Below are 10,898 nucleotides of genomic sequence, written 5' to 3' on the forward strand. Positions count from 1 at the left end.
ATTATTATTGTCATTCTATAGATGAGGAAATTGTGTCTTGAGGAATTTAGTGATTTTGGAGATATGCTGGTAAGTGTTTAACAACCAGGCTATTCAGAAAAAAAAAATGTAGGTACACACAGTTTTAAGCTTAATCTGAATTATTAATACTTTCTTAAGTCTAGGTAATCAAGAAAACAATAAATCAAGCCCTTATTTATAGCCATTTAATGCTCACATTGAAAATTTAACAATCAGCTTTTCTAAGCCTCTGTGACCTGGTTCCAGCATATCCCCAGGTGAATGACTTCCTCAGAATCACAGAGCTAGTAAATCATGGATCTAAGATACAAACCCAGTGCTCTATCTACTATATAACATTGCCTAACGATACCAGCTATTCTTTAGGTACACACAAAAAACCTCCGAAGACTCTTCCCAGGAACTAGCCAAGTAATGACAAAATATTGATGGAGAAAAACCATGATCCCTTCATTTGTGTTTTACAGCATCTCCTCCCCCATCACTAGGCACCCAGTGACCTCATGCTATTTGGCTATTTCTGTTACAGAGAGAAGGGGACTGGTAAATAAATCCATAACAATCCCTTATATGTGTATAGTGCTTTCTAGTTTACAAAGTGTGTTTACAACTACTTTCTCATCAGACATTCAGAACAACTCCGTAAGGAGGTAGAGTCAGAATTATTATCCCCTTTTTACAGAAGAGGAAACTAAATCTGCGATGAGATAAATGATGTGATCAAAAGTTCCCCTGTGAGTGCCAGGTACTGAACCCTGTTCACTGTGTCATGATAGTAAATTAATATATTGTCCTCTCCCAAGAGTCTCTTGAATTTTAAAAGAGGACCTGGGGGGATGGTAACAACTCACCCAAAGAGATGAATCTCTAAGGGCATAATTTCAAATCTCTGTGACAAGCAAGTGGGGAGATCATTTTAGAACTGGAATACCCTTCTGACATACCTTAAGCCATACCATATAGGCAACAATGTTCTTTGCTACTCATTTTCTCACTATGCCCTATAGGGAGTGAAGCCTAGAACCTTCCAAATTTTTCCCGAAACCAGAAAGAAAATTATGAGTCCACATCCTTCCTCTCTTTCCCTGTACTTCCTCTAAAAATCTGCTAAGTAGAAAGTAAGTTGACTTATATGTAGATCAAGGTGTCAGGCTCAGGTGAGAGGCTTCCCTGACTCTCCCTCAAAGAAGCTGTCCTGACTGAAGGACATTCATTCCTTTCTCATTAGAAACTTTCAGAGCCAGCTCACAATTCACACTGCAATTTCACAGAAGCACCATTTTTTTTTTCATTTTCATACTCTGTGGATATTCAAGGCCAGACCAGATGGAATTATGAAACATCACAACTGGAAGTTTAGCTAACATTTACTGCAGGTGTTTAACCTAGGATCTATAGATTTCCAAAGGGAACCTGTGGATAGATTTCAAGGAGTCCTTGAACTTGGATGGGAAAATATACATCTTTTTTTCCAGCAAATTCTGAAATTTAGTATCGTCTTCAGTTATGAGTTAAAAAAATATCCTGAGAAAGGGTTTATAGGTATGACCAGACTAACAAAGGGTACCATGACACAAACAAGGTCAAAAACCCCTGATCCAGTACAACCTTCTCATTTTTCAGATGAGGAAACTGAGGCCCAGAGAGTGCTTTAATAAAGGTCTCACTAATAAATACGCTGACATTTAAATTCAGGTCCTCCAAGTCAGCACTATTTTCGCTATGTCATGCTATATTTAATCTAACCCCTTCATTTTAAAGCCCCAGAGAAGAGAAACAATTTGCCTAAGGTCAAAAAATAAGTTAGTCAGGCAGAACCAGATCTTGACCCCTAAGTCTTCTAGCTTCCACTATAGTGCTCTTCCCACTAGATCAGGGTGGGGAACCTGTGGCCTCGAGACCATATGTGGCCCTCTAGGTCCTCAAGTGCAGCCCAGCACTTGACCTAGAGGGCCACATGTGGTCTTGAGGCTGAAGGTTCCCCACACCTGAACTACATACACCCATAATGCTGTCTTCTGCTGTAGCTTGCTGTTTTTGCTCCCATCAATGAAAGTGGCCCCAGCATAACTATTACTAAGGTGCTTAGGAAAGATAGAAGAGAACTGAACAACAACCAAGTGTGACATGCTCACACACTCTACATGCCCTCCTCCCCCAATCTTGATTTCCTGGCCTGCATATTAAACCACTTATTTTCCTGATGTGCTCTGCAAGCACCAGGAGCTCCCTTCCTCTTGAGGACTAAGTGACAATTCTGTTTTCCTCTTTCAGGGAATTGCTTCTATCCTCCATGGGGTTATTAGGAGACTGCACTCACTGACCACTTGTCTTCTAAGACTGAGACCAGACCAGCTAATAGGAAACCCTTCTCTATGGTTACTAGACACCAGAGAATCAAAAGGAGGACAGCAAATGTACGAGTGGAGAACATTACACATTTACATGGGAGGACATCTACAGACACCTCAAATCCCTACATTTTGCAGGAAGCTTTTCCCAGTCTCCCCCAACACTGCCTTTCCAATCACTGCTTGTGCTTTTTTCTGAGACTGTCATTCATTTATACCATATATATCTTGTTGTGAACAACTGTGTTTCTTTCATGTTTTCTCCCATAGTAGAATATGTGCTTAATGAATGTTTACTGACTGAAAAATAGAAAGAACTAAAACTTTAAATATTCATTTTGTATTTTGTTTCATGGTATTACTTAATGGTATATGCATATATGTGCTTACATATATATACATATATAGGTATAAATGGATTTTTCTATATAAAATCTATCAGATTATATAATATATGCAAATATATTAAAACTATAAATATAAAAATTCTATGTATATATATGTACATATGTGTGTGTAAAATTCACCCCCCTCATATATATGTTTCTGTATATACAGAGATGTACCTACTTATAGGTTTGGACTTATAATTTCATTGGTATTGGGAAGTTTCAGGGAGAAAATTCCTCATTCAACAATTCTTATTTAATCTGTATTGTTAGAGAATGCCTGGCACATAGTAGGTATTTAGTACATTGTTACAGATTGACTGAAAAGAGTAGTGACAGATGACTGACTGGCCTTGGTGTCGCCCTGCTACTCACAAAGTTTTAAAAGAACCACTGAAAGGTCTTGAATACGTTGGGGAGATCCCATATAAAGTATTGTACAAGATGAGACAAGGCAGAACTACAGTAGTGGAAGCACATCCCAATGAGGTCATATAACCATCTGAAGTATTAGTCAAGCCAGAGGAAGTACAGCTTAGTAGTTTCAATACAGGTTACCCCCTACAAAATAAGATCTCGTTGAAAAAGGAGGGTCCCATGCCTTCTCCCACTCATTCCACTGTTTTTCTAAATAAAAGGGTAGAAGGAATTAGCATTTGATCTCAATGCACTCTGGAAGTGTGAGGGGGAGAGGAGAAAGTCACTGAACAGACTGAAGATCCAGGACTAAGGTCAGAGGAACCTTGGTTATAGGCCTGGACCACATGCCAGTTATTAAACTCAGAAACCATAACAGGTTGCCAACTATCTCACGTTTTTCTCATCTCTGAGGAGCATCCAAAGGTGAATTGATTCTATAAGTACAATATCCACTATTTCTTATGCCTAGAATGTTCTCCCACCTCTTATCTACCTGGTTTATTCCTATCCAAAGTCCAACACAAATGTCATCTTTCTCTTACAGACCTGGTACAGCACATTGTATGATTTTGTAATTATAATGATGACTCTCTGTGTCACATCACCCTCCTAGACTAGGATCCATAAGGATGGGTATCTTCTCTTATTTAAACTTTATGTTTCTTCCATTGTCTAGGAAAGGACTATAAACACTATAAGCACTTAATAGATGCTTACATAATTGAATTCAGAGGAATTTATATGTCAGTGAAAAATTAAAAAGATTGCTTGAAAGAGGACATGGAAACTCAGAGAAACCTGGGCTGAAAATATCCTCTTGCTACTGCAGAATCAAGGGTTGTCAGTGGCAAAGTGTTGGTGGCTTGTAGCTGTCCTGCCCTGATTTGGATGGTCCAGTTCACCAATCATTCTTGCAATCATTTAACAAGCATTTTAAAAGTGTTTACTAAGTGATTTAAAAGGAGAAGAAAGAGAGAGAGAGAGAGAGAGAGAGAGAGAGAGAGAGAGAGAGAGAGAGAGAGAGAGAGAGAGAGAGAGAGCATTAGAGCATTCTAGGATATTCTACAACAGATTCACCAAGAGTAGTACTGGGGAAGGAGGGAAGGAGGTGGGGGAAGTGGCATATGGCTTAGTCCCATTGATTTTAAGGAGAGCCAGAGACCATCCTCTGCCTTTTTATACTTACTTCAATTAAAACTGTCCCTATGGAAAAATTATACTATCTCCTCATTCCTTCTATTGAAATGACATGTGAATCTGACTTCTTAATATCTTTTTTTTCCCCATGAGAGATCCCAGTGAGTGCATGGGGCTGGGAATAAAAGTATTTTGTCACTGAGTTATTGCTAGGGTTGAGTCGTAAGCCCTTCATGCTACTCTACCTTGAAAGCTATGGCTTTCAGGTCATGCTCAGATATGAATGCAATATTCCAGATGTGGTCTGACAATGGTGGAGTACACTGATCACGTCTCTAGTCTTTTAAAAAGGATATGGCTAAGCTGGAAAGCATCCAGAGAAGGTCAACAAGGATGGTGAAGGCCCTTGGGTTCATGTCGTAAGAGGAGTGGGGAAAGGGCCTAAGGTAGCTTAGAGAGGTGATAGCTTCAAGATCCAACTCAAGGTTTGGATCTACCAGTAAACCTTTTCCAATAACTGTACCATTATAATTATACTCTGATCTAGCTCACATTCCTCTCTCTTTTCTGTAAGAATAACAAGAGACTTTGTCAAGTGCTTTGGCAAAATCATGGTAAAAATATATACAGCCTTCTTCAGACTGATCAATCTAATAACCTGTCAATAAGGTTAGTCTGTCTAATAATCCTCTCAACAAAGGAAATAAGGTTTGCCTGGCAAGATCTGTTCTTGAGGAAGCATAGTTGGCTCTATATGATCGCCATGTCTAGATGTCAGCTAATCATCCCTTTAATAACATATTTTATAATATTGCCACAAAGTGTGTCATTAGATTTATCGGACTAGATGTTCTCTATTATCTACCTACTTATCTTGTATCTCAAGTGCCTATTAACCGTTCCCTTCCTCCCTCTCCCACCTCACCCCCCCCACCTCACCTCCCCCTCCTGCCCCAGCATTTTCCAGTGTTCATTCTCTTGAGGCAGCTAGGTAGCAAAGTAGGTAGAATGTTAGGCCTGGAGTCAGGGGAGAACTGTGTTCAAATCTGGCCTCAAACACTTAATAGTTTTGTGACCATGGGCAAGTCACTTAACTCTTCTTTACCTCAGTTTCCACAACTGTAAAATGAAAATAATAACAGCACCTACCTCACAGAGTAATTATGAGGATCAAATGAGGTTATGTTTGTAAAGCACTGAATACAGGACTTGGTACATAGTAGGTGTTCTATAAATGTCTATTTCCTTCCATCTTCTACCTTTACCCTCTTTGACAGAGAAAAGAGAAGCAAAGTTAGAACTGAGCAGCTCCACCTTCTCTCTATCATCAGTGCTCATTGTTCCATGTATTCCAGCAGTGATCTTCCCCCTTCTTTGACCTTTCATCCCTCATCTGCAGCCTTTTCCCCCTCAAAATACTTTTCTATTGCCCCTTGTTTTCTGGGATAGCTTCCTCTCATTTTGAGGTTTAGCAATCCTGACACTATTCTCAGAAGGCTGCACTATGCTTTTGTACTCATGTTCTACTATCTGCCCTCACTTCAATCCTTTGTGTGTATCTGTAAAAAGTCAACATTGGTTAATAAGATCTCTGTGTATTTGTTTTGGTAGCTTTAGCTCACTTCCCCTTTTCCTTTTCATCAGAAGTGTTCATGTCTTAAGAATTTCATTTTTTGACAGTTTCTCATTCCTCTTGGTTTTCTTTTCATTTTTATTTTTATTTTTTTTTGAGGGACACCTATAATCATTATGTAACACTGGAGGTTTCAAGTGTTTCTATGAGGTTACTCTAATACCCCAGTCTTCCTTATCCTCTTTGTCTCTGGATTTAATCAGTCACATTCTGTTATAACAATTAACTCTTTTTTTTTAGAGGTAATATAAGACACATGTCGTCTCCTCCTCTGTTGTTCGTGAAGTTTAATACAAACAACTATGAATATACAACTACAATTATTCAGAATCTCCAAATGAGGAAATGCCTGACGTTTAGGTAGCGCTTTGGTTCCTTCTCTAAGTTACACTTATGTAAAGCTCTAGTTAACACGATGAAGGTGAAATTCTGGTTACCAGAAATGTTTGATTAAAAACGTAAGTAAAATATATGGTACAGCATCGATCAATGGATGGATATGGGGAAGGGAAGTTGGAGGAAGAACAAACAGACCTTTTGGGCTGGATATTTTCCTCAGTCCTTAAAGAGATGAATACAACTGGTAGCTTCAGTCCATCTTCTGCTCTGAGATTTCTGTAGGGGCTGATGGCCCTCCTCAACCTCTCCCTTCTCTGCCACAACTCAGTTCTATTTTTTCTTTTTCCTTTCATTTGTCACCCTTATGCCACAAATTCTTTCCTTCTTAGTTCTTGAGATCCCCATTCTTTCATCTCAGTCTCTTTCTCTCTTACTGACTACATAGGCACATGACTCCAGTCTGCTTTCAACCTCAAAAATCTCAAGTCAGAAGTCATCATTTTGTCTGAGAGGAAATGTTGATCCCCGTACTAAAAATTTCAAGATGCTAGTAAGCTTTCAAATATGTATTACTCTTAGTTTACCTCTTTGCATCCTATTTTCAAGTTCGTTATTGTTATTTTCCAGAAAAATCATGCTCTTCTAAACTTGTTTTTAATTTTTTACATTGTCAGAGAATACATTATTACAGAGAATGTCTTTTGTTCTAAATTCATTAGTTAGCCTTGCAGATTCCTTTATCAAGAGATCTAATTTCTATCCCTATTTCTTCAATATTTTCAATTGTCTAATTACTCTTCTTGGTCATTGGAGTTCTTAAGCTGTCCTTTCAAGGAGTATTGCAGAATTTTTTATGGTATCTTCTCATTTCTCAAGGCATTTTGACTGTTTTCCTTGTTAATAAGTTTACTTGTCCATTGATATGGCTCTTTTCTTTGAATATCTACTTATTTCTCCTTCCTGGCAATCTTATTTTCTGATATCATTTACGTTTTTTAGCTGAACCAACAAGTTACCATGCAAAAGCAGCAAAAATTCGCATGTGCTAGGCAAGTCAAACTTCTACCACCTTTCCTAAGCCCTCACTGTAGATAATCCAGGACCCTGAACCCAAGAACTTTGGAAATAGCAGCTCCTCCCCTCCTTCCCCCTTCCTTCCTGAGCTCTGAAGCCATAACTGAGATGTGCAATTACTGTGTGGAAGGGGCCACCTTCTTCATAACCACTAGCACCAATTGCTAACAACTGGAAGATATACCATGGAACTACTTCTGAGGGTACTAGAGCTACAGCTACTGAAGACACAGAAAAGAAAATTCTTGGTACCCAAGTCATTGGCATTGTCAAATGATTCCAAATCAGAAACAGATATGATTTTACCAGTAAAAATTACATGAAAGATGCACTACTCTGTGCTTTGCTGCTGCATTCTAAAGACCAAGGGACCTTCCTATCTGATTTGCAGCTAATATCTTCTATATGTGTTATCTCCCAATTAGAATGTGAGCTCCTTGAGAGCAAGGATTGTTAAACTTTTACATTTGTATCCCCAGTGCTTAGCAGTGATTTGCTTATAGTAAGCACTTAATTGATACTTTTTCATTTATTCATCCATCCATCACCCTGCTGACTTTTCGATGGTATCCTGGCTACAAAAGGGCTTCTTCCTGTGAATCCTCCTCTAACATTTTTGGTCCCCCTACCCATGTCCTTGCTCCCTATTCTCTTAGACCATCAGAGTTAGATGAGGTCTATTTCCCTCGGAGGGGGAATATGACTTTGGTACACTGCTACAGCAAAGAGTCTAAATGCTAATTCTATTATGGTCTATTCTCTACTTTTACCACTGTAACAGGAAATTGTCCCAATGAGCTCAGGCCATGAGCATATGCAGAATGCCAGTGATGCACAATGGAAGAGTCTGGAAAGCCTGCTTCTGGGAAAGTCCTGATGATGTGTAATGGAAATGTCTTAGAAAGATTTTGGAGCATTCTTAGATATTCTCTGTTTCCAGTCTATTAACCTTGTAGTGAATGGTAGCTTCTTGGCTTGGCCATGGTCACGGAGTTATACTTGGAAACAGGGTAAAGGGAACATTCAAAAGATTTCATTTGGTCTCAGCTTCAACCTTTTTCTTGATCTATTTCACGGATGATATCGGTGGCCAACAATGCCGTAAGGTGAGAGGTCTTAAATCCTACCCTTCCAAGGCTGACATGTGACTCCATGAATATGGTCATTTGTTCTTTATTCTGTTGTTTATTCTTTTATTTTAGGTATAGAAAGTTGGAAGCTTTTCACCTTGTGAGTTGTGGAAGATCAGAAAAGGCATATATCTTGTGGTCAGGGAGCTGAATCCATGCCAGGTGTTGCAGCCAGCCTAGCATTAATGATCCAAGGAGGATGGAAAGACTTCAAGACAACTCAGAAGTAGTTGAGAATAGATCTCCCCAGACAGCAATGTAACATTTTTGCCTGAACTTGGTGGGACTAATGCTATGTAGAAATTATGTCAAATCTATGTTCACTTTCCTCAGACTGAAGTGATATAGGGAAGCATGTGCCCCTTAAAATGGTGGGGGGTACACAGATGTTTTTACTTCTGTAATTGTAATTTCTTCTAAGTAAACATCTCTTTGTAAAATCTAAGTTTTGTTCATTGGTTAAACAGAACTAGGCTACTAGTCCCTTGGGCTAACAGTTGGGGGTGGCAATCTGGAGTGGGATTTCCAGCCAATAGCATTGACACACTCTTCAGGGTCAGGGATACAGCCAGCCTAGCTCTGGGATATTGAGATGAGGGTGCTAGCTACACTAGTCTAGCTTTTTATTTATTTATTTTTTTGGCTTCTTTCAGACTTTCTGTCCACTTTCTTCATTTCCTAGACTGACCTATAGGTCATGAAGTAGATCAAGGAAGGTCCTCAGGACACTGCTGAGAGAGGCCCCTGGAAGCACTTCAATTTCTTCCCCACTTGTTTAAGTCCTTCTACTAGCTGCCTATTTCCTATTGTGCTGTATTAGGGATAATCAGGGCTCCAGTTCCTCCTTCATTTTCTGGTCCCTTAAGATTCCACATTATAGTTACCTCCTTTCCTTCTCCACCATTGGGGCAGCTCTGATTACCTCAGCTTTACTTGGTAGTTGGCTTTTCCTTGGGACACTGCCGAGGGGTTAAGAATGGAGGTTGGGGAATAACATTGTCCCAAGAATGTGAGTTATGGCGTCACACTGGACAAAATGGGCCTTTCTTAAGCGAGCGTGGTAAGGAGGAAGGACTGTGCATGGTGTTAGCAGGGACAGAGGATGTGATGGTCTTCAGTTACTTTTTTTTTTTTAAATAAGAATTACCTTGTTATGTTTTCCCCCCACTTTTTCTCTCACCATTGTTGAATTTTCTGCATTTTGGAACTTTGAGCTGCTTCTTAGGATACCTCTTACTTTGCCCTCTTTCTGTAATTCCTTTCTCATTTCTCCTAGTTTAACTTCCCACTCTTCAGGCACAGGGACAATGTTATTTTTCTCTTCCCTATTTAGAATGTCCCACAATACTCAGCCTAGAACACACATGTACTTACTGGCCAGTGTCCTTGGCCAAAACCAGGAGGATTCTCCTCAAATTTCGCTCAATTAACAATATTTAAATATTTGGTACGTCAGACACTGTGCAAAGTGCTGAATTGACAAAGAAAGGTAAGTCAGTGCCTTTCAGGAGCTTATATGGCAATAGGAACAAACAATAAGTAAATAAATAGGTACATAAGAGATGCATAACAAGCAGATAGAAAGCATTCTTAGAAGGCAAGGCTAGCAGCAGAGGAAGGACCTTTTTAAGAAGGCAACATTTGAGCTGAACCTTGAAAGAATATGGGATTTTACAAGGTGAAGGGGAGGAGGAACATTCCAGGCAGAAGCACAGTCAATGCTAAGATGCAGTGATGGGGAAACTGAGTGTTGTCTGCAAGGAGCAGCAATCCAGTGAATATATCCTTTTCTTTTCTTTATTCCCAGGTCAGATATGACCTTGACCATGAGGCCTTCCCTTACTACATCAGTTAGATGTGAACTGCTCTAATATTCTCCATAGCATTACTGGATCTTAGATCTATATCTAGAAGTGAACTTAGGGACCATTTAGTCCAAATTCCTCATTTAACAGATGAAGAAATTAAGAATCAGAGATGGGGATTTACTTGCCCCAATTCTCACAACCACTAAGTGGCGAAGGCAACATTTGATTTCAGGCTCTTCCCTCCAACCAAGCTCAGTGCTCTTTCCACCTTCGTATTTATCGTTTATGTTACTCATTTCTTCTTCATATATTCCCCTTGTAGTTTGTGTTCTCTTTTTGTGCATGTGTCTGGTCTCCTTAACTAGATTGTAAGTCTTTTGAGGCTATGGACTATGTTCTGTGTCTTTGTATTTTCCTTATTCCCTATGCCTAATGCAGGAATCAGCCAAGAGTAAGAACCCAGAAAATACATGATAACTTCATTAACTGATTTCTAGAATATAGTCTTCCTGTGGGTAGTGACTGGATCTTATTTATTTTGTGTCCCTAAAACCCAGTACATTGCCCAGAGCTGGTGTTTTTAAAATGTCTGTGGA

The sequence above is a fragment of the Notamacropus eugenii genome, chromosome 1, assembly GCF_028372415.1.
Source record: "Notamacropus eugenii isolate mMacEug1 chromosome 1, mMacEug1.pri_v2, whole genome shotgun sequence".
Lineage (NCBI taxonomy): Eukaryota > Metazoa > Chordata > Mammalia > Diprotodontia > Macropodidae > Notamacropus > Notamacropus eugenii.